Source organism: Podarcis bocagei (assembly GCF_964188305.1).
Source record: "Podarcis bocagei genome assembly, chromosome: 2".
In the NCBI taxonomy this organism is placed as follows: domain Eukaryota; kingdom Metazoa; phylum Chordata; class Lepidosauria; order Squamata; family Lacertidae; genus Podarcis; species Podarcis bocagei.
The window spans coordinates 83,055,933-83,081,091 of record NC_138126.1 but is presented as its reverse complement, the minus strand read 5'-3'; the positions used below and the strand labels follow the sequence as shown (position 1 = coordinate 83,081,091).

The window sequence follows — 25,159 nt, the reverse complement described above, 5'->3', positions numbered from 1 at the left end:
TAAACTAAGGTCTAACAGATAGCACCAGCAACCATACTGCACATGCAACGCTAAAGGCAATACTGAAGGGCAAGCAAAATAATATGTTAGATTCCCACAATCATATGCTTGAGATCAGAACTGCATCACCCAAGCCGTGTGCTGGTAGCCAAAACTGTAAGCCACCATGAGGCAACCCATGCAATACATTAGCCGCAAGAACTGCACCCCCAAAGCCAAAATGCAAACTTGCAAGCTAAATACAGTAATATGTTAGATTACATCCAGGCGCATCATGCTTGAACCAGGATGCACCTGCACAACGCACCCTGAGGAGGGCTGAAAATAGGTGGCTCCTAGTAATTGACTGCTTTCAAGCTACTGGTAATAACTTTAATTAAATTGGAAAGTGAGGAACAGCAACCATATTTGAAACACACAATTATGGAGTTCGAAGGGACCTTGAGCATCATCTAGTCCAACCCCCTGTAATGCAGGAACACGCCACTGACCCAAGTGAGAACTGGACCTGTGACTTGGTATTATCAGCACTAACTCTAACCAACTGAGCTATCTAGTGGTCCTGTATAAAATTAAACCAATTGAACAACGGAATGAAATGCAAGAAAAAACCCAGATGCTTAAACCCCCAAGAGCACAAAGCAGCCAGGGAAGAACAAGGGGTATAAACTTAATTAAAATGAATCCACAAGGCCACCACCACTGTTTATCATTTAATGATTGCCAAGAGTACCTCTATAATAAATTCCTGCAGATGCAACTTTAATGAAATAAACCAAAATGAAAAGCTAAAGCAAATGAATTAATTTAAACCAACAGCAATACTTATGAGTATCTGCAGGTCTTAAACAATGAACCAAAAGACTAACCACCTCAGACTGTGGAAAGCCCTTCAGGCAGCCCATGATTACAAATAACACAAACAATGGAGGCAAATTAACAGTAAATGAACCAGGAACCATCAACAGCAATCAAACGTGAAGTGGTGTGGGGGGTTGCAAACCAAGGGGTGGGGGGTTGCATTTTATTTTATTTTTTACAAAATGCACCGATAATATCTACACCTTCAAAGTGTCACAGGTAATATTCAGTATCTGGATATATAAAAACACTGTTATTAATGTTATATCGATATGCTCTAAATCAGGGGTCCCCAAACTAAGGACTGGATAAGGCCCGAGGGACTCGTTTACCTGGCCCACAGTGACCCCCGCTGCCACTGCCCGCTCTTACCAGCACTGCACTGCGCAGCTGTCCACTTCTGGGTCGGAGGAGCACCGGAAATAGCTTGTGCACATGCACAAGGGTTATTTGTGCATGCGCAAGCGTTATTTCTGGTGCACATCTGGGTTGGAGGAGGCCCATGCACATCCACACAAGTTATTTCTGGTGCTTCTCCAACCCAGAAGTGTGCTGGAAATAGCATGTGCGCACGTGTATGGGCATGCGCTCCCCCACCCTCCAAACCGCCGCATGATCAGTGCTGGAGACACCAGCCCGAGGCGTGGTAAGTTTGCTGACCCTTGCTCTAAATTATTCCCTCGCAACGTGTGCAGTGACTGCTGAGACTGAAAGCAGCAACAGGAACTGCCCTAGCCGAGTACAGGATGCAGTTGTCTCGGATGCTAATGTCCCTGGCGACGGGGCCACGTGGTTAAACTTAAGATGGACGCCGCCACCGAACAAGTGCTCCTTTCCCAAATGGAGGATACAGGCAGGGATTCCCTCTCAAACCCAGCAACAGGACAACAACAACAACAAACAAACAAGCGCCAGCACAACAAACACACCCACAATCAAAACCAACCACACATGGTGCACAAGCACAATCAGGCAAACGATCGGCCAGCATAGAAGAATTTTAAAAAGGTTATGAGGGAGGAAACCAGCCTCTCTAACCTCGCAAATTGCTGCCGCAACACAATCAGACACCCAGAGCTACCCGGTTAAAACTAGCCAGTAAAAGGGTATGGTAGCAGAGAAAAAACAGCCACAAAGAACAGTACAGGGGGGTTGAAAAGGAACCCATAGGCTGGCAGTGTCTCTTGCCCCCCACAGAAACCAGCACACACGCAACAACAAAGTGCTTCCTGCGGTTGCGGGAGTTCCAACCCAGCTGAGCAGTGCGCACTGCTCTGTAAAAGGAAACAGTTGCTAGGCACACACACACACATGCTAGCAGGGCAGTATTGCGGAGCCAGCACAGCAGCCCAAAACCCACATGGTCAGGGGGACGGGACACACTTACCTCACCAGCAAAGGTCCTGGAACCTGGAAAGGAACCTGTAAAGGAAACAAGTGAGCCTGGGCCGAGGGGCATCAACCCCTTATGCTGATCCTCGCTCCACCCCAGCCAGCTTCCCATTAGGCCTGCTGAGATGGGGGCAGGGCAATGGCTTCCCTGGAACAAAGGTGGGTGGCTCACCTGTCCTAGGAGCCCGCGCGGAGTCGCAAACCCCGCCCACCCAAGGGAGAAGGTGAGCAGATATTATGGAGTTCTGATACTTTATGTCTAAACAGTAGATACAATAACCCTCCTGTGACCTTCCTTGAAAGTTGAGCCAAACAGGTGACTGTGGAGACTTACCAGAATTCTTTTTGGGAACCTCCTGTAGTACAGCTTCTCAAACACTAATGCATGCTTTGTAAAAGATATCTGTGCCTAACACATCCTGTTGCCTGCTGAGTTAAGTTCTTTAAAACTGCTTCTTAAAACAGCTCCTTGCTGTGTGGAATTGCTAGTCTGGATGCTGCCTGCCTTCTCTTAATTCTTTCTTTGGGCAAGATTTTCATTCTGCTGCCAAAAGCTGTTTTTTCTATGTCCTTTGTAACAACTGGTGTCCCTGCACCATCTGGAGGGATCCTTGGAAGTTTAGCTTTAGGTTCCAAAGCAGTGGAATAAGTGCTCTGCTGCAAGGCAACTGGTGACTGCCAAGTCTCACAGATGGATTTGAAGGTTTGACCTGGACATTTCAGAGGCTCTCCTCTTCCGGGGGGGGGGGGGAATGAAAAACTGAAAATGACAAATCTGCCTATCCTTACCCACAAACACAACAAAACTCTGCCTTCTTAACACCAGTCTTCTACCCCTATCTCAGGCATTTAGATGTATTTGGCAGATAATTCATACCAGAAAACTTATTCAAATGAGGATAGCCTCCCTCCCACAAAAAAGAACAGCTAACAAGTCTATCCCCCACTTTACTTTCCTTTTCTTTTACCCCTGCTTTACCAAACAGCTTAAGGTAAAGCAAGGAGCATTCTCGTGCTGTGGCATGGAAGGAGAAACCCTCCTGTTGTCTGCAAACTGCTTTGACTCACCTCTTAAGCCAAAGGTGTATAATACTATTACCGTATTTTTCGCCCTATAGGACGCACTTTTTTGGGGGGGGGGATACAGGGGGGGGGAAATATCCCCCCCGGCCCCAAAGAGCAAAGAAGCCATGGCAGTGAGCGGGATGGATCCCGCTCGCTTTCCTGGCTTCGTTTTTAGCCTTGGGGCTGGGGGTCCGGGAGCGAAGGCGAGGTTGCACAACCTCGCCATCGCTCTTGGAGCTTGCGGGGCAGGGGGCGGGGGAAGCCCAAGCTTCCCCCGACCCCAGCCCCCAGAACATGTCAGAGAGCAATGGTGAAGCCTGAGCTTCCCCTGACCCCAGTCCCCAGAACGGGTGGGAGAGCGATGGCGAGGTTGCGCACCGACCCGTCTCGCTCTCCAGGCTTCAGCAAAAGCCTGCATTCGCCCCATAGGACGCACACACATGAATTCAAAATTCAGACATCTACTAAACATTATGGTAGCTTGGTCTAAAAAAACTGAATGCAAGTCCAGAGACATGTGAGGCACGTACTCACAGCAAAGTGCTTCTGTTTTCTTTTTTCATGGCTTCTGACCTGTGGAGATGGTGACAGCCATCCTTATGGGAAACGGCAAGGATCAGGGATATAGTTGAAGTGAGCTTGAAAAGCTGCATTACAGAAGGAGCCACGATTGCTTTCCTGGAAAGTGATGCTTTTAGTATTTGTTGTGGTTCACAGACTAATGGACTGGATGAATACCAGCCAACTGAACCCCCACCTGCTGCTCAGACTGTATACACAGTGTGTGCATTGCAAGGGAATGTAGCTTAGCTGTAGAGCCCATGCTTAGCATGCAGAGTCCCAGATTCAATCCCTTGACATCTCGAGGGAGGCTGGAGAAAGACTCCTGTCAGAAGTCTTGCAAAGCCACTGCCATTAATGCAGACATACTGAGCTACATGGACCAATTGTCCAAGGTGGCTTCCTGTGGATCCTAGGTAATAAACATAGACTGTCATTTCAAGGCCTGAGGTGAATTGGTAATTGGCGTCCGCTTCACCTGATTTTCTCCTCAATTTTTGGCTGTTTTTAACTCTACTTTATAGTTCCAGGCCCTGATTTCCAGTGCTTAAAAACATCCAAACTTTATGATTTCCACTCATACAGATCAAGGGATCAGGGGCATCTTACCCATAGATATTAGTGGCACGGGGCGCCAAGGCATCAGATTTTGGAGGGCGCCACAGGCTGAGTGTCCAGAAAGGAGAGTCAGGGTGCGCTCACTTCCCCACTCTGGGGCAGCCCGCTCCTCTCCTCTCAGCCCCCCCCCCCGTGACTCCCACAAGCTGAGTGGCAAAGCTGAGTGGCAAAGCATTGGCAAGCACCACCCCCCCGTCCCCCTGCAATCGGCACCCCCGATGAGTGGCTGGCCACGCCAATCGGCACCCCCGGTGGGTGGGCGGATGGTGCGGCTGCACAAATTGGCAGCCCACTCCCCCTCCCCTCTCTGGCTGAGTCTCAGACAAGCCACGGCAAAGCGGCTCCCCCCCCCTGCTCGCGGTAGGCTTGGGAGTGGGGGGGCGCCCTGAGAGTGACATTCGGTGCCCCCTCCACGACTGAATCCAAATAGAGGTGCAAACCCCAGAGCTTATCATCTCATTTCTTAGTGTTTAAACAACTTTCTTTCTTTTTAAAAATGCCCCTTAATTAAACAGTTGGTGCATTTCAAAAAGAAGCTTCTCTCTCTCATGCCACTCCCCCCCCCCACGTCTTTCTCACTCATTTTCTTCCAGCACAAGCCTCTCTAGGCATTTGTCTCAGTTTCTTTGCAACTCTCCCCTTTCGCCTGCCTGGCAGCAAGGAGCCCCGCTCCCAGAAAAGAGAGAAGGGGGGGCGAGAGGCCCCAATCCTGGCACGGTGTAGTGTGAAAAGGGGCTTTTAAACAGTGGCGTAGCGTGGGTTGTCAGCACCCGGGGCAAGGCAAGTAATTTGCGCCCCCTAACCCGTGGATTTTAGCACCCGAGTGCGAGCGAGCGCCCCCCCCCATGTTGCACCCGGTGCAGCCGGCACCCTTGGCACCCCCCACACTACGCCACTGTTCCAACGTTCAGCTTCACTGGATGCCCACGAGTTATATTGTACAGAGAGAGGGATAAAAACTTTCCTCTCTGTCCACTCTCTCCTTGCCATGCCTTAGTTTTGCAGGCTTCTCTCCTGTCGCCTCTTGCTTGCCTTTTCTCTAAACTAAAAACAAACCCAATGCTGCCGCCTTTCCTCAGGGCACCGGCTCCATCCCCTTGCTTAGATTCCCTCTACCAAAGCTGAAAGCAGCCTGAAGTTCCTCCTGATCGTGAATGGGAAACAGCTGGCGAAGCCGGCGGCCTGCCAGGGAAGGGATCTCTTCCTAACCTGCTCCACGGAGCCCGTTCCTTGCAAGCGCTCCGTGTCCCTCGGATGGCGAGCGCCTTTGGAAACGCGGAGCAGGCGCTTGCCGGCGAGCATCCCCCCCCTTCCCAAGCTAATCCTTTTAAAACCGAAAGCCCCTTAACCCGCTGGCGAGAGGCTTAGCCGGGCCTCGCCCGCCCACCGGCTTCCTCTCGGAGGTTTTGGGGGAGCGTAGGGCGCGGCGAGGCCCGGCGGCGCGTCGGGGTGCGGAGGCTGCCCGTGCCGGCCAGGCGTCGGTGGCGGTGTCGGCGCTGCTGCAGCGGCTGCTCCTCCTGCAAGCAGTGAGTGGAGCGCAGCCGCAGCGGTGGCGGGGGGCGCGCGCGCGCTACGGCGCAAGGCTGGCGGTGGCTGCGGGGAGCCCGGCGGAGGAAGGAACTTGTCCCTTCCCTCTGGACTCGCCCCCCCCAGATGTTGCGCCCGGTGCGGCCGGCACCCTTGGCACCCCCCACGCTATGCCACTGCTTTTAAAAAGAAGTCACATGCCTTGCAAGCATCAAAGAAGGCTCTCCATCCTTTTTCCTGGGACTTCACGGTGGGAGGAGCCCCCATCACCCTTTGAGAGACCGAAGATTACTCCAAGCAGCGCTACAGGGTAGGCCTCCTTAGGGCCTTTGAAGTTTGGCTTTGGGGGGGGAGGGGGGAGGCGTACCAGCGAGGCAGAAAAGACGGGTGAACAGAAGGCAGCAGAGGCAACTTTTTCACCCACTCTCTTCACCCCCCCAAAAAACCCCCTATGGGGTGTTGGGGCCTGGGGTGGTGGTCTGTATATGCTCAGAGGCATGCTTTCCCTGCATGCAATTCCTGTTACAGAGCTATGAAAAGAGAAAAGGGAGCTGCATGTGGAGAGAAAGTGTGGCCTGCACTGCAGGGCTGCTGTGAACCCCCTATCACCACCCCACCTCTTAGCCACATGCACCAAGCACCAAGCTGCCTTAGGGGCAAAATGAGAGTGGACTACACCATATGGCTGTTGTAAACTCTTCTCAGCCATGGTCTTCCTCCAAACCACAATAGAGCATAATAATACAAGTGGTCTACACAACAGGGTTGTCTATGTTACTCCCTCGGGCTGCCCACCGTGCAGTATAGAGAGCAGACTACATGGCAGGGCTGTTGTAGTCCACTGTCACCCTCCGCACCTTTTAAAAAAAAGACACACATTTAAAAAATAAAGAATCTCAAAGATAAGATTTTGAAGTGTTATTGCTGTATGGATCTTCTATTTTTATTCTTTTTTATTTGTGGTTAATTGTGGAAATTAATGGTAAAGAAACAATGGGGGAGCTCCAGCAGCTGACCCAAGATGCTGGGTGTTTCTGGCGCTGGATGTAGGCTTGATGTGGAAAGGACCTTTGTTAAGGTTGAACAAAGGCTGCCGCGTGGATAAAATAAACTTTATGCAAGGCAGTACAGTGGTACCTCAGGTTACAGATGCTTCAGGTTACAGACTCTGCTAACCCAGAAACAGTACCTCGGGTTAAGAACTTTGTTTCAGGATGAGAACAGAAATTGTGTAGCGGCAGTGGGAGGCCCCATTAATTAAAGTGGTACCTCAGGTTAAGAACAGTTTCAGGTTAAGAACGGACCTCCGGAATGAATTAAGTTCTTAACCCCAGGTACCACTGTAACCTCAACTAATGTTTTCTGCTGATGGAACACATAGCATGGCAGGACTTCTGGGGCAGCCTAGCTCCTCCAGGTTGGGATTGGCAAAGCTCTCTGATTTAGTCATCTTGTCAACTGAAAACAAAGTAGTGAAAGGAATTGATTTTGATGATGTGATTTCAAAATTTGCAGAGAACAAAGTTAGGGGGAAAAGGGTTTTAAGTGCTAATGCTCACAATGTTAAGTAAATAAACCAGAAAACAACACTTTTCACTGTGAGTATCTTATTTCTCCTTCTTTTAAGAATTTGGGGGGAGGACGACAAGAAATTTTCTGCACCGGGTACCATCTGACCTTGCTACGCCACTGCTCCTGTGGCACGGACTTCCCGGGATGGGGGCAGGTCCCCCCCTTAAAAAAAGGTTGACAACTCTGGGAAACGGGGGGGGGGGGGACGACAACGGAGAGACAATTGCACCACAGCATCGGATATGCTTAAGACGGCCCTGCAAGGGATTTCTCAAAAAAGTTATTACAAATAAGGGACACTGGGTTTAATAGGGCAAATCTACAGGAGGCTGCAGTCCTATAGTCACTTACCTAGGAACTCAACTTAAATGAGTCCAGTTCTGAGTAGACATGCAAAGGATTGTATTGAAGGAGCTTTAGTTCTCTCACAGCAACTGGTTGTAGCATATAACATTCCTGGTGAACTCTTAGAGGTCAACATGCAGAGCTTGCCACTTTGCCATTTTTTAAGTGGGAGGTGTGGGATAGCAGCAAATATCACTGTGCATCTGCAGAACTTAAATATATTGGTTTTCTGACTCTGGTGCAACAGCAGCAGCTACCTAACACTTACCAGCAACTCCCAACAGCTGAGTTGCTGGTGCTTACACTTGAAAACAGTGCTTATTTCTGAGAAGACATATAGAGAATTGCCCTGTTAGTATGATAACAACAACGTATAAAATTTGGATCATAAACAAAACAATCATGGTTTTTGAATCTTATATATTTGTATTTGAACACCAGTGATTTGCAGTGTGGATAATGAGTAATACTGGGGAAGCAGCAGCTGAAAGAATAGATGTGAAGTAAATACATTCCAAATGGTCAGGGTGGCTGGGTCTTGCTGCATCCAATAATCTAGCTTGCTTCCTGCACAAATTAGGTGCTCGCTCCCTGAGTCATGAAGAATTAGTTGCACAGACTCCAAAATGATTTTCTTCTCAGCAGATTGAGCCAGGCAGTCTCTGAAGAGGGCAAATAGTTCCAGCAGGCAGTCTTTTCAATTTCTCCAGGCAATTTTACATCAAACTACTTGGAATGTGACCTTGTGCAAAAGGGCCTGTTAATGGGAACACAACTGTCCTACGCACTGTGGTTTTACTTTAACACCTAAACTTTCAGAGTGGTTTCTGCAAAACTCGACATACTATCCTTATTAAATGTGTTATTCTGTATGAACTTCCAGAATACCTAAATTATCATGGATTTCTTAATTTATCTATGGTAATCCAACTCTTGAGGATCAGTAGTGTTAACTTTCTACTCAATGGATGTCACAGACCCATTTGATGTGGGGAGAACTGGGTAAAGACTCTAAAATAATTCAGCAGAAGTCAGCTTCCCCAGTTAGGCAGTGCAAAGAAGGGGAAAGAGCCTCCCCTCCACCACTCTTAATCAAGTCCAGCTGAGCAGTTAGCCTCTCCCAGGCCATGACTTCAAGCAGGGCTTTTTTCAGCGGGAACTCACCGCAACTCAGTTCCAGCACCCATCAGGTGGGTGCCATTATAACAAAACAAGGGAGGTGTTAATGGTAAATTCCAAGCCCTCTTTTTCTAGAAAAGTAGCGCTGAATTTAAGAACAGCAGAAGCAGCTGAGAAGGGAGAAGAGGAGTTCTGGGATTTAAATAATCATTTTGTGAGTTGTGTGTTTGTTTTTCAATTTGATCCTCTTACATAGTTTTGTATGTATTGTGATATTTTATAAATTGTGACTTTCAGTTATTTTTATTTATCATAGTTTAGTAATTATATATTGTAATGGCTAAGTGTGAATTTCTGTTTAATTATTACAGTGGTACCTCAGGTTACATACACTTCAGGTTACATACGCTTCAGGTTACAGACTCCGCTAACCCAGAAATAGTGCTTCAGGTTAAGAACTTTGCTTCAGGGTAAGAACAGAAATCGTGCTCCGGTGGCATGGCGGCAGCAGGAGGCCTCATTAGCTAAAGTGGTGCTTCAGGTTAAGAACAGTTTCAGGTTAAGTACGGACCTCCAGAACGAATTAAGTACTTAACCTGAGGTACCACTGTATTTGCTGATGTTCTGAGTTAATTTTATTGTGTACTATTCTAACAGATTATTGAATATTAGTTTATTTGATACAAGTTCCATTTTAAAGTTAGGTTTTATTATGACTTTATGTATTGGATCAGATTATTGTAAGGTGTTCTTTGTAAACTGCCTTATGTATAGTAATATTGAAAGGTGGTATACAAGTTAAAAGAGAAGTGAAATGAAATGAAAATCCTCAGTCAGTAGAGCATGAAACTTTTAATCTCAGGGTTGTGGATTCAAGCCCCACATTGGACAAAAGATTCCTACATTGCAGGGGTTTGGACTACATGACCCTTGTGGTCCTTTCCAGACCTACAATTCTATGATTCTATCCCGTAGGGTATTAACGTACCCAATTAATATTCAAAAGCTGGATTTTTATTTCCAGTTCTAGCAGCAATTTGGCATTCCACATTTGATCATAATATCCTTTCAGACATATGCTGTTTCCCCTTGCCATGTTGTATGAATAAAGTCCCTCCCTCCCGTAGGAAGGAAAGATTATCCTGCAAACCAGCAAAACGCTTAAAACTATGCTAGAGGACATGGAACATTAGTTTTAGTTAGGATTTTGAACATGAGTTTTGACCTTCCAAATATGCTGCAGTACAGGTACCATTCACTGGAGAAATCTGCATAGACAACGTGCTTTGAAATTTTAAATGTTTAAAGGCTTTGAACAGGTGGCTTTGAATGAGTATTGCATCCTAAGAGTGATAAAAAGTACAGCGTAAATGAGAGTGATGAAATGGTATAGATTAATTTAATGAATAATCTGCTTTTTGCATTGGGATTTTTGATTGCACAAAAGTCAAAGTATTTCCTGGATACACTTTTAATGGTGGAGCAGAATCTGAAAATAAGGATGCAGCTGGAATCTGATTTCTGAAGTCTGTGACTGCTTTCATCTCGTATCAGACCCATATTTCCATTGGAGAGCCATTAAATAAAAAATGATATTTCAACTAACCAGGTTACTCCAGAGCTGCCCTACCTTCCCAAACTTACAGAATTGAGGGAGTGTTTCCAGAGAAACCTTCCCACAACAACTTCTTTTCCAGACTTAGTGGTATAATACCTGAAGCAGTATTGGGCTACATGCCTGAGGTGGTGGGCAGATATGTGTGTCTAAACACTGAGACCATATTTTTTTGCACTTTTCAGGATATTTCCCCAATGGCATGTTCCATTCTGGTAAAGTTGGGGAAGACAAAGCATTGGGGGGACTCTCAGGAAATGCTGCAGTGTAAGGAGTTCTGGCTTGTGGCTTTGGATGCTGCCATGATTCTGCCCACTTATATGTTATAAAGGGGCAACTTGGCCAAATAGCACATACTGCGGTATATTTTTATATCTAGTAGCAGACTAATAATGTGAACTGATATGGTTGCATTTTGTTTTTCTTAAGCTATTGTGGCCTTTGACACTTCAACAATTAGGAAATCACATTGGATGTAATTGAGAGAGGCAGTAAGAACGCTGAAGTGCCAGGTTTAGTTCTACTTCGACATTTTTCAAAGAAAAAAAAGTTTGTTACATCACACTTTTCACTGACAGCTAAGGTTACAATTTCTAACACAAGGCATGCTGTGATGTGTCCCAAGTCATTTTGTAATGAAACAGCACTACCTGAAGGCTTGTTAAAAGGATGAACAGCAGGTGGGGGACCTGAAGCTTTCTTAAAGCATGCAGGAAAGTTATTGAAAAATAAAATTCAAGCTGAAAATTCATGAACTTGAGTAAGACTTTAAGAGAAGCAAGCTGTCAATCCTAGTGTTTCTGAAGCAACACTAATCCAACATACATATTCCTATTCTCCCAAATCCATGGGATGGATCCATAGGCAGATGAGCAAAACTCTGTGCTTGCAACAGGGCTTTCCTGGCTCCTCCCTCATTACAGACTTTTGCACCTTGAAAAGCCACTCCTTATAGGGCACGAATGGTTGGAACGGGATAGGGAAATTTCACAAGGAGAAGATCCTTCTGTATGCACAAGATGTCTCTCGATCTGAGCCTGTGCATTTTCCAGTGGTGTTAATGGCAGCTGTATGTAGGAATGGGGGTGAGTGGGATTCAATTTAATTCACATTTGAAGGTAAAACTACCTAAATCAACTTTCCAAAGCAATACATGAACCAAAATGCAGCAACCCTTCGAAATTCACATTTCTCTGAGTTTGCAGTGCACTTCTCCAGCCAAGTAATGTACACAAGAAATCATGTACTTGGGTGAAGTGTGTATTAAAATGCATATATTAGTGAAAGCAACATAATTATAATACAAAACATTGGGAAAATGTGTATATTAGGCAAAAGTGTGTACAAAAATATGTATATTAGAATAAATTCACCCCAAAATGTATTATTTTATTAACAGTATTGCTACGAGTTTGTCATGGTCTTAGGCTACAACAATAAACTTATGAACTAACTGAGAACTAAGATTTAAACAATAAAACGCCAATGGATTTTCATGAGAGTTTTAAAAACAACAGCAACACTGCTTTGGAAGTACAGAGAACTAAACTAAGATTGTGAGAATAAGAAAGTGAAACCAAAATGGATGGATTGGCCCATCCCCAGTTATGCACTATGCATATTTCACTGAGGAGTCGACTTGCTATCACAACAGAGTGCCTCCAACTCCAGAAGCAGGTGGCAGACACCCTGGAAAGAGATAAGAAACAGCCCCACAATGCCCCCATTCTGGAGAAAAACAAAACAAAACATAAAAGGGGATTTGAAGAGTGGCCCAGAGTCCCTTCCCCAGCAAGTACACGCGCCTCATGATCTATTCCAGTGTTTCCCAACCTTTTTTGGGCAAAGGCACACTTGTTTGATGAAAAAAATCTCGAGGCACACCACCATTACAGCCCCGTGACGTCAGCGTGCAGCGTCACGCCGGGAGGGACGCACGAAAGTGTAAGTTTCAATTTTTTCCCCTCCCCCTTGCCGGGGAACCTCCAAGCTTTGGGGGTGGGGGGGGGAGGAGGCAGCAAAGCGAGGCAGGAAGGAGAGCGCGGCTTGGCTGGGTGAGCTTTGGCAGGGGCAGGGAATGAGAGCCGCGAGGCGGGCGCTGCGGACGGAGGCGCTGCCCGCCGAGCTCGCAGGCAGCCAGGCAGGCAGACGGCAAGAGCCCCGCGCTGGGCGGCCTCTCCTCGCCGCCGCCGCCCCACCTCTCGCCGCCCGACTCGCCCGCCTCCCTCCAGGCAACATCTCGCGGCACACCAGGCAACATCTCGCGGCACACTAGTGTGCCACGGAACAGTGGTTGGGAAACACTGATCTATTCCTCCGGCATAAAAAGAAAAAGTCTTAACAGCATACCTTTACTAAGCCACCACCACCCTGCCCTTGCAGAATGTCCTGTTCAGTTTATGTGTGGTGCAGAAAAGAACTTTGCCATTGTAATTTTCTTCATAAATTGCATTCTCCACAAATGAATCTGTGCTCAAAGTTTCACAGAATAAATACAATAATAAATAAATACAATAATACAATAGCAATATGTAGTAAGCCATGTAATATCACAGCAACATAACACTAAAAAAAATCAGCATGTAACAATTCATTTGACATAAAGAAACATTTAACTAAACATATATCTATTAATTAAGCAACAGTTGTCCTTCTGGCAGCATCTCCCTTCTGAAGGCTCCTAGGGTTGGAGGATGGGGCAAGGCAGGTGGAAAAAAGCCACCCCCTGGTGTCCAGCACAAAGTCTCTTACTCCTCCCTGCTTTCTACTCAGGTTTTCAAATGTAGTAATTGGTTACTTTTAATGGCAATTATTGGCTACTTTTGCATGCCACACTGACAACTCACAGTGGGTGAAACAGCTGCATACAGTAACCTGGCAGCCTTCTCTTTACTTGTGTGTGCAGCTTGATTAACGTTAACCCGGCTTGTTGGTGTAAACACTCATATGGTGGTTGTTGTTTAGTCATTTAGTCCTGTCCGACTCTTCATGACCCCATGGACCAGAGCACACCAGGCACTCCTGTCTCATATGGTAGAATCCACCAACTCAGAGTGGTTCAAACATGGAATTAAAAGCATATTCAATCCAGCTTTCCTTTCCCCCTTTTTAAAGAGCCAATTTCTATTTCTTAACCTCACTGTTCTGCAAAGAGAAGCATATTTACTGGGAAGGAAATATCCTTTGTGCCCTCTAAATATTTCATGTATCTCTAGCAACTGGGATTCATTTTAATATGGTTTGAGTAAAACATCAATATGAATTTGATTTAGATCAAAGTGATGTATTGCCCAGGCTGCCATGGAGTAAATAGATCAACTTTTTTTCTTCCTTCTGATACTGAAAGGAATTGCTTGTCCTTTATTTATCTCTGCCAATGATACAGTACATAGCCAAGTGAGCAGAAACCACCTTTGAATCTGATTAGGGGAGAAATTGCCTCACAAGTTGTAACTTTGATGAATTGTTAAAGAAGAGAATGATATCCTCCATACATTAAATTCCTGTTGGAAGGTATTAATTTGATATCTTTATTCCCAATTATGGCATGGTTCCTGGCATTGTCTTGGAAGTCACATGGTGATGCAAACCTTTGCAAAGCTAAGCTAAACATGACTGACTCTGTCTGCAGCCTGGATGGGAGATCACCTGGAAATAAGTTTCGTGATGGGACTTATTTCTGAATAAACATGCACAGCTGGGGTTCCCAACATGCTGCCCAATGGCACAGCGTCACCCTCAGACACCCCCCTTGCCACCTACTAAGGCCCCCTGTCACTCCTGTTTTTTAAATAGTTAAGTGAAATGGGGGTTGTTAACATTTTTGGTTGTTTGGGGGCCTTTTTATTTAGGAAGGACTGGGGTTTTTTTTGTTTATGCTTTATTTTGGGTGTGTGAGTAGGTTTTTGCCTTTTGTTTTGTGAAATGGGTACTTTGTGGTGTCCATAACAGTTCCTTAGATTTCCAGATGTGCTCTTGAGCCTAAAGAGACTGAAGATCCCTCATGTACAGGATTTCATTGTACATTACACAAATACAGTACAAAAAGGGGGAAGTGAGAATAACAAATGTGAATCTTTAAGACAAGTCATATTCTGTATGTCTAATTCATTTATATGCAATGGAAATAGTTATATAAGGAGTTGGATGCATATCCAGGGAACTTGGCTTCAAGTACCCATTCATTCAGTGACAGTATAAAAGGTCTAAAGATAAATTACAGAAATTAGTCATTGTGGCTCCATTCAATGAGCATCTTCTGTTCGATATCATTGCAGTCTAACCAAAATGAATTTTGAGGTAACTTGCATTCAGTGGCCAACATATTTGTACTGACTTCTAAAACATCAGATCATTTGGGATTTTGTTAATATACTCTGGTGCCCTTTGTGTAGCTAGTACAGCAAAAGTGGACAAGGAAAGAGAGGAAGTCTTATAGACAGCATGGTGGCTCACGGAATGCGGTGGCACCTACCCTCTTACTGAACTCATAATTAAAACCATTTAATTTTCAACATATAACAAATGCTTGCTGAATAAAATCATTTCCCCGCAGCCCATTCTTAAAGAGGGCTGTTTAAACATTCTGCTATATAGACAAAAATACAAGGAACTGCATAGATTATAGGCCAGAAGAAGCCAGTTTAATTTCTTTTACAGGAGGGGGAAAAAAACCCTTCTCATTTATCTCCTGAAGATAATAATTCTTTGAGGTAGAATGTTTTGTGTTAAGCATCTTTTAAATAAATGTCCTTGCCAGGCAGTAACAGGCCAATTTGACTTATTGGAGAAACAATAGAAACATCAATCACCACCATGAGCACAATGGAAGGAATGATATGCCTCCTGCTTTCAAACATTAACCAGTGATATCTTCTCATATGAGCTCTGTTCCCATCATTTACAAGTTGCATGAAAGGCCATAACCACTTGGGGGCTGTTGCTTAACAATTACCCAGGTGTTCCTATGGGAGGACAGCATTTCAGCAACAATGAATGGTAAATGCATATTCATTCCAATCAATGCACATGCACGCACACTGCCACATTTACTCATGTAATGCCAAGAAGCATTTACTCATGTAATGCCAAGAAGCATTTTAGAATCCAGTTATCAGATGTACCCTCATGGTGTTTACTGTCTCCTTCACCTCAAATTCTGAAATATGCTCCATAAGTACTATGTTTTTATGCCACTCTCAGTGGCAGAATTTAGTCCCATATGTGAGACATCTGTAACTGGGGCTCTTAACATTATAATTCTTTTTTTAAAAAAAACTTAGATACAGGATGCTCCAATTTTTATCAGAGCAGCAGTGATGGGAATAGTTTATCTGTCAGATCTGTTTGCCTAATCTATTTTTCCCTCCGCATCTGTTGCTAGCCCAGGTGGGTGGGTGGACTTGCTTCACGCTTTTATTTTCCCCCAGGGACTAACAGCAGGTTTGGAGTGGATTAATATCAGTAAAATGGCAAGGGAGAGAGGGTTAAACTCCTAGCCAATGCTCTGATCAAATTTGGAGCCCCCAAATATTGGATCATATATCTTGCATCACATCTGTTTCAGTCATAACATAAAAGTAACCTCTCATATACATAGATTGACTGGAGCTATCTGCTGTTTCAAAAATAATTGATTGCTTGTGCAAAGCTAGGAATGAGTAAGCACCATGGTTTTGAAAACTTACACATCAGTCATTACATGCCAGTTAATGTCTGTCCTTATTTACTGGATGACACATTTTTAAAGATAAAATGTATTTTTGGAAAAGTATCAGTAGGGCTGCTGCAAACGAAAGTCTTACCTCACTAATCTTTTGCAGTTCTTCAGAGGTGTCAGTATCCAAGCAAACAGGGAGATCTGGTAGATGTTATATACCATAACTAAACTTCCAAAAAGTTTTTGACAAAGTTCCTCACATGGTTGTCCCCTACCCATTTTATACTCAGAACAACCTTGTGATGTGGTTTAGGCTGTGAGACAGTGGCTGGTCTAGGGATGTATGAACATTCCTGAATTCCAGCATTCACTCTCACTTTCCTCTAGTATTTTCCATTCCACAGCTATTAGCTTATTTTGCACAAGTTTGTCTTCCCTTATGTTGACCACTGATGTAGAAATATATGTGTTTTATTGTTGTTGTTGTTCTTTATGGAACACACAATAGAGAAGGATATCTTAGCCATCTAACAAGGGATCATTGGGAATTGTATTGACTGGACAGAAGGAAATCCATTTGATAGTCCATTTTCAGCAGATTCCTCCAGCATTCCTAGATCTCCCAAGGTCCTAGGGTCTCCCAGAAAGCTTCATGGTTGAGTGGGGATTTAGATCCTGGTCTTCCAAATCCTATTCCAGCACTCAAACCTCTACACAACACTGGCACGTGAAGTGCTTTTCTCACTCTCGTAATATTATAAATTTATTTCAATCAACAAAAGGGGTTGCAGTAGATTCATCACATTCAAAATGAATTACTCTTCCACACAATGCATAATTAATTTCTATAATTCATTGCCACAGGATGTAGTCATGGCCAGTAGTTTAGATGGCTTAAAGAGAAATTAGACAAATTCATAGGAATCAAGTCTGTCAGTGGCTTTTGGCCATGATATCTATATGATCAGAGGCAGTAAAGGACTGAATATCCATTGAAGAGGAGAAAATGAAGTGGAAAGGAGATTTCTAGAGGAATGCAATTGGCCATGTGGGAAATGAGATATTAGACTAGATGGACATTTCTTCTAATCCATCAGGGCTTATGTTCTTATGATAATTCCTAGGTATACAACTGATATTTCTGCCAATATAAGCTTATAGGGAAATCAGACTGTTCAGTTTCACCTCATCTCTGCTCACCTGACTTTACATACTTTTTTAAAAAAGAGGAATCTATTTTCCAGGGGTAATTAAGTTCAGCAGAAGATATATAGCAGTTGATCCGGCTCTGAAGTTTTCCGGATGACATTTTTGTTTTGCTCCATTGCCTGAACTCATTGATCTCTGCAATTGCATTGTTTTATTGTCCGGAAGTTGCATGCACAGTGAGCACCAGGCAAGGTCACCGAAGAGCATGTTTAGTATCTTGTCTTAAAAGCTCTTTACTTCTCTTAAAAGCTCTTTACTAGTGTGTAGATAATTATGTCTGAAGAGCACATAAGCCCCTTAGAGGATGCTGGCTTGCTTTGGTCGCTTTCATGAGAAGTGGCTGCAATTGGAAGAAAATGAATGAACGAAAAATGGAGGAGCCTCAATTACATAAAGCTGAGCTTTATGCTGCAGAAATTCTGTTCTCACATAAATGTAACCTTGATTAGCCTATAAATCCTTAGTTTGGTGCCTAGAAAACTTATCAGAAGCAGTACGATCTGAAATGGCAGCAGAATTTCTCTAGCCCTCAAATGTTACACATCTTCCAAGCATGCCCCCCACAGTCTAGCAGAACTTGGAATTAAGGACCAGGCAGCATATGTTGGGAGCCACCTTTTGAGAGGCACTTAGAGCCATCCTTGTTTGCATAGGGAGATCCTGTTGACAAAGAGCTCACCAGTCCCTCATCACCAACTTTTCTAACTTATCTATTTTTTCAGAGTAGAGCAATTTAGATGATCACAATTATATTGCCCAACTCATTAATAAGCATATGTTTCCTGATAATTTTCAACCATACTGAGGGCAGGTTTTGTCTATTTAGAAAATGTATTTTTAAATGTATCTTTCAGACAGTAATTTACACTTGGCACACAGCCACATTCTGAAACCCTTTCTCTACTTCAGACATTGGGGGCAAGCTAGATGTGGCATTAAACATGTTGATAATATAATTTTATTATTTATACCCCACCCATCTTGTCTTACTTGTGTTATCTCCTTTTTAAACAGCAGTCACCAGGGTTTCAGAGGGATGATCCAGAAAAAGACAGTGGTGTGTGTTTTTGTATAACCCTATCCTCCTGCCTTGCATTTTCCCTACCAAAAACCACATTGCAGTGATGCATTTGTGGGCAAGCAACAGCTTTGGAACGAGTTAAAAACCTACCTCCCAACAGTGGCTAAGGCCCATTTGAACTGATAGGGTGGAATGCAGGGAGGCCAACAGGTGGTGGAGCCAGAACCAAAGACAGGTAGAGCCCACTAATCTGAGTTTTCTCCCTCCCCTCCTCCCCACTGAGTTGCACCTAGGCAACACTGAGACTGAGGAGGAGGATGCTGACAAGCAGTGTCACATTCCAGACTTGTTGTAAGTAAGAAGGCAGGCTGGCTGGCTGGAGACAATGAGGTTGGTGAGGTAATGCCTCACTTTCTCTAAGGGATCAGCCACCATTGTTCTCTCCACACTGTAGTCCCGATTTCTGTTATTTAAAAAGAAAAACCCACAAGAGACACCAGCCTTATAAATGGTGCATCTAGCTTAGCCCTAAGGGTAGAGCTACACATTATGTGGAACACGAGGGTGGTGTTGAGTTTCCCCCCATAGCATGCAGCTTTATTCATTGATTGACTGACCACTTTTAGACCAATTTTCATTACAAAAGAACCATAGCGTGATATCCTACATTAATATCTAACAATCTATTATACAAAGAAGCAACCATAAAACAACAAAGAATTCTATGAATATTACAACCACCAAAGATAACAGCAGTGGTCCAACTCATCCCAGATCTTGAATAGCCTAGACTTTATTTATCAAATTCATAGGAAAGCAGATGTTAGCGTTTCCCATGCCCTTGAGGTGAAGATAATTCCACAGCTAAGGGGGCATTACTGCCATTATAATTTACCTTGTGGTGTGTCTACCCACCATCGCATGCTGCTTGATATCCTGCCATGGTCAGGGAAACACACATTACGAACATAGGAAACTTCCTATTGGTCCATCTAACTTGGATGTGTCTATACTGAGGGGCAGTGGCTCCAAAGGGTTTGAGACAGAAGTCTTCTCCAGCCCTGCCTGGAGATGCCAGGGGTTGAACCAGATACCTTTTTCCTGCAAAGCAGTAGCTCCACTACTGAGCAGCAGCCCTTGCCACAGTAATATATGGACACAGGCTTTGTGATGTTAGAGGCAGAGGTGCAAAACTCAACCCAGGGGTCCATTTGGGGCAGTAGCCCTATTTTCTGCACAGTGTGTAGTTCTGCTCTATGAATAGCATCTTGAAAAGACAGGCATTTTTATTTCACCTGGAATACTAACGGCAAAGGTGCTGAAAGAAGGCTGTGCTATGTATGTATTGTGGTACTTGTCAACGGGGGTGCTACAAAGCAAACTCCGCTTTCAGAATATGGTCAGTGCATGGTTCATTCAAACACCTGCATATTTCTTTTCAAACAACATGAAATCTGGTTTAATTACAGCACACATCTTCTGTTATAGCTGATCAAGACGGGTTTGTGTTTCATTGAGGTATAATATATCGCTCTATCTGGCCATAATTGCCCTTAAAGCAACAATTCCTCCTGCTTGCCCATTTGTCAGATTCTCAGCATTAAGCTTGTATGTTATAATTAAAGTGAAATAAAGAAATCATTTTGCCTGCAAGAGTCTTGTTATTTCAGGCTGATTAATGCTGCTTCAAACTGCACAGTGAAGATTGAGGCTGCTGAGTGAGAGTCGGAGAGCTTAGATATTCAAATCTTAACCTTTAAAATCCTATAGAATTTAAGAGGCAGCAATAACCTTTCTATGAGATTTTTAAGGCAAACTTCTCTGTTCAACAGCATGACATAGTTTTGTATTCAGCTGGATGGGGAAAATTAGGGATTTGTATTAGGGAGCGAAACAGTTTTCCATTTAATTCTGACAATTTTGAGGGCAGTTGTATAAAATCTATTTATGAAGAGCCTCATTACCGCCATTCCTTGTGAGACTGTAGAGTTGTTTTCTGTATAGGATCTCTTACTCATCCGGCTTCCATTTGAAAGATACCAGAGGATTCATGGGTAGATGCTAAATTAATCAAAATACATTCAGACCACAGGCTAGCTGGTGCAAATACAATATTATTATGTGAGGTGGCCTTGGCAACACAGTGTAGCTAGGAACAAATGCAAAAACACCCATGTGCGCATCTTGGACGTATTTGTGTCCTGCCAGTGCTCTAGCAAGTAAAACCCTACCAAAGCCTTTGAGAAAACCTTGAAAATGATTTGCAGATTTCTGGAATTCTGACACTTGCTGTGACAGTCGATAAAAATGTGAATTATTATAGCCACTGAAGAAGTGTTGAAGGCTAAGCTGTCGCACAATTTATAATTATACTTATGAAATGCCAATCATTATGACAAGTGGGCTTGGGGTGAATAAGGATAACTTGTACTCTGCTGGAAGCCTGTGTATGTTGCTGTGTGTTTGTGTGTCTGTGAATTCTGTGCAGCAGGCAGTGGCATAGCTAGGGGGGGCTTAGCCCCATTCCATTTTGGGGGGTGGGGTCTGAGGTCCCCTCAGCCATAGGGAGTTGGTGGTATGGTCAGATGAGGGCTGCCATCTTAAACCTTCCCAAATCTAGGTAAGTGCTTCACAAAATTCCACGTTTAAAAAATCCCCGAAAGGCAGCAAGGCAGGAAAGAGTTAAGCAGGGAGATGTGGAAAGGTGGGAGGGGGCAGAGGGAGAGAGAAAAGAGTTGCCCTGTTAATTTGTTCTCAACTTCCAAAACACAGCCCATTACTCGGGAACAGTAACCCATGAATACCTGAGTATAGGTGCTTAAGGGCTACTGAGTGCATTGCAGCCAAGAGAGAAGCGGCTTTGTGCAGCTCCCAGGCACTTGCCTGTCACCTGCCTCTGCCTCCTGGTGGTGCCAGTAAGGACAATGCCTGAGCCTGAGTGGATTCAGGGGGTGGCGGCACAGGCACATGCTCTCCCACCGATAAAGAGGGAAGGCGAGGGAGGGGGGAAAGGGAGCAGTGGAGCCCGACAGTGCCCGCCCCCACTATGCAGCTCTGTGGCACCTGTGGCTGGTCACTCCTCCTGCCCCCCCTTTTCTCCAACTGTGGCAGCAGGGACACATGGATCCCTGCCATACCACTGTCCTTGGAGGCCAGGTAGACAATCAGGAGACAAATGTTTGCTCTCACTCCAACAGTATCTCCAGGTATAGCATTCTACTTTTTCTCATTGGCAGTCATTCATTGAGAGATATATTTGTAAAGTACAGGGTTGCCTCTATTGCAGTTAGAGTATGGTTATCAGACCATAGATTTGCGAATAAGTCACCAGACAAATTCCATTACTTGGAATGCCCCAGGATTTCATCTAATGTCCCCAGGAAACGCAGCAGTGGCAGTCTCAGCAGCCCGGAGCAGTTGGCTCTGGCTGGCTTCAGGAGCTGCTCGGAAGTCCCCATATGATGGTGGTGCAGGGGTTCTAAGATGCAGCTTCCGGGCTGCCTCCACCTTCCCTGACCCCAGCAACTAAGCTGTGAAGGGAGGCTTCATGCTGCATATCAGAGCTTGCATGCAAGCAGGAGGGGGCAGGGATCTCTCAGTTAGGCAACGGGAAGCCTCCCTTCCCAGCTGAGGGATCCCCGCCCCCTCCTGCTTGCATGCAAGTAGGAGTGGGATTGGAGCTGCTCCGATGGGAAGGGAGGCATCGCGCTGCCCAAGCCTCGCCACCGCAACTCTCGGCCCTCCTCCTCCACTTTCCATGCCTGACCCATCACACACCACTTCCCCACCACCACCACCAAAGAACCAACAACTCAGGCTCATGGAGAAAGGAGATAGAAACCTTGGAGAAAGCGGAAACGTGGCGGTTGAGGTCAAGGCGGCGGCGGCCCCTCTGCCACCACCATCGCTGCAGCATCAACGCCCCAAACGTGTAGAAATTAATTAATTAATGTATCCCCGGATTCATTGAAAAAAATCTGGTAACCTTAAGTTAGAGGCACAATATCTCCCATAAAGGCACTGTCTTTAGAGACCAGCCACCCAATGTTGGGGTTGATGTACTAATCACTCCTCCGCTAGAACACCCAACTGCAGTCTTTTATGTTTTCCTCTTCCTTGCATAGAATGCTGATCAGTTGGATCCCATAAACTGATTCCCTCCCTGGCAGCAGCCCTTTCTTCTTAAACTTTTCTTTGCTATCAACAGCCTCAAATATGCCTATGGAGCTATTAGCGATTAATTCATCTCCAAATGGTGATTATGGGGTCTGTAATGAATACTAATATGACTTATTTTCCTCCCTAGCAGGCCTTTTGCATTTTGCAACATTGCCTTGTTTTATAGATTATTCATATGTAACAATGGTTAAATATGCAAATTTACAGCAGATAACTCTCTCCAGAGGGGAAGAGCAGAGCTGCCCCTGGGCCCCGTTTAGAAAATTAAAAACAGAGGGTGACTAATACATTGGTATAATAACTATCCTTATTTCCCAGCCTAAGGATTTTCTTTTGGGGGGCCAGTTCTTCCTCTGTTTTTGCTTACAGCCGCTTGAGCACCTTCAGAGAATTTCAAGGGCAGACAGAAGACTTTCTGTCATTTCTGTAGCACCACTCTGCACATTGCTTCTATTTTTCTTTCACATCTTCAGGAAAAACCACACCTGCTCTCAGTGATAATCTTTACCCACTTACTATTGGAATAAAAAATTAGATAGGTAAATATGAACCCTTTCCCCTAGAAACAGTTACCTGCCCTGGAGCTCATGGGCATGGTGGCTTTGGATTAAATAAACTACAAACTCAGATCATTGAAAGCTGTGGTGACTTTATCCACAGAAACCTGAAATGGCTGTGGTCTTCTATTCTGTGTTGTGAGTTTTTCATTAACTCCTTTAGTGTTTTGCTTGTGATTTGCAGTAGTGGGTGGCATGGTTGAAATGACACTCAAATGACCCCCTGACAGCTGAGTTATTGCTGTATGCTGGGAAGGAGAGGAATGGCGAGGCAGCAGGGAGGTGGGTTGGTGCAAAAGTAGTGATCCAGCTAATCTGGCACTCCTGCTGATGCCATTGTACTATGCTCACTTCCCCACCACCTGGCCACTCTCCCTCTCCTTCCTAGGAAGAAGAGACACAGTGGCCAGAAGCTGGGTTGCAGAGGCAATCTTCAGGGGGAAAACTGGAATGCAGGGTGCGCATGCAACTTACTGAGTTGCCCATCTTTGGTCTCTGAAATCTTGCTTAGCTCAAAGAAGCTAGCACAATTTAAAACTTTTTCTCCCTGCAGCAATGTACCAGAAACTAATGGCAATTTGTATTTATTGTAGTGTTGGATGCAGTAGCACTTGATGTTGTGACAAACTGAAAATTATCTAGTCCAGCACTGTTAATTCTGACTGGCAGTGGCTCTCCAGTGTCTTAAAGAGAGGTCTTCCCCTTATTACCTACAACCTTTAAATTGAAGCTACTAGTGGTTGAACTTGGGACCTGAGTTATAGTCCACCTTCCAGGAAGCAGAATCAATTCTGCACAGCAGGAGTACTTAATTTACACATTTCTGATCTCCAAATGTGTGCTTTCTTGGCAGCCAGCACAGGATAAACTGATGAAGATTAGGATTTTTAAAGTGTATTTATTTATTTATTGGTGCTACTACACATATTGTGTTTCACACATTGTATAATTCGACGGGAGAAAAGCGTGAATTCCTTGTGTTACCTTGAATAGCATGTACAATCGATATTCCCTAGTATACCACCCACCATGAACACGAGTTGCAGCATTGACTTGTTAATATCACAACAGAGGAGCCACACAAAATGGGCTTTCAAACATTCACATGCTGTGGCCTTTCAAATCATTGCAGTGTTCTGTTCCAAACTCCTACTGTTTTGATTTGAGCTAGAAGAGAGGTTTTTGAGCAGACTGCTGCTCTGCAGTAACCAAACACAGTACCAATCTGTTTACTGTTTGCAAAGATGATTTCTAGGAGTTTGGTACACTGTGAGTTAAATCTGGCAAAACGAAGTAGAGACTGATGGAATGTGATTACATGACAGCTGTTCAATGGCTTTTGTAGCAAGGTCCCTCACACCAGCTCCTGGCTGGTATCCATATCTTTTATAAAACTAATAGTAAAGGTTTGCCTTATGCATAGAATTATACATTCAGTGGTTATAAAGAACTAAACATCCAGCCACTTAATCTCTTATTTTAAAGTATTCATGTTTGTAGCTCCAAGTCAGCAACTGTAAACCCTAAAATTTGATGATTTGGGCTTTGGGGAATGTCTAGTATAGAAGAAAAACATCAGAGTGATGAACCCTAGAGAGTTGCTCTCCAGTGGTCTGCTAAACACTCCTTCTCCACACATTGAAGAACCAATTGATAACAGAAACGTATAAGGTACTTAGCTAAATAGACTCCAGAGTCATACCTGTGGTTAAGGGAGCAAGCCTACACTCAAAGGATACTGCAGATCTCCCTCTTTGAAAAGAGTAGCTTCCTCAGTGTGGCAGCAGAATGGAGCCGTAACTCTTGCCGACATGCTAACACTTCCTCATGTGTTGCAGAGCCAGAAACAGGGCATTCCA

The 25,159-nt window shown here is 44.6% G+C and overlaps 1 protein-coding gene and 1 long non-coding RNA gene across 9 annotated transcripts in view; one reads left to right on the top strand and one right to left on the bottom strand.

Moving 5' to 3' along the window:
• KCNIP1 (potassium voltage-gated channel interacting protein 1) overlaps positions 1-25,159 on the top strand; it is a 613,686-nt gene that overhangs the window by 401,838 nt on the left and 186,689 nt on the right. The window lies entirely within an intron of this gene.
• Positions 10,954-25,083, bottom strand: LOC308582208. The gene is made up of 3 exons (XR_014005555.1): positions 25,003-25,083; positions 13,025-13,142; positions 10,954-11,742 (listed from the first exon to the last, which is right to left on the bottom strand). It is a non-coding gene; the product is annotated as an uncharacterized lncRNA (long non-coding RNA).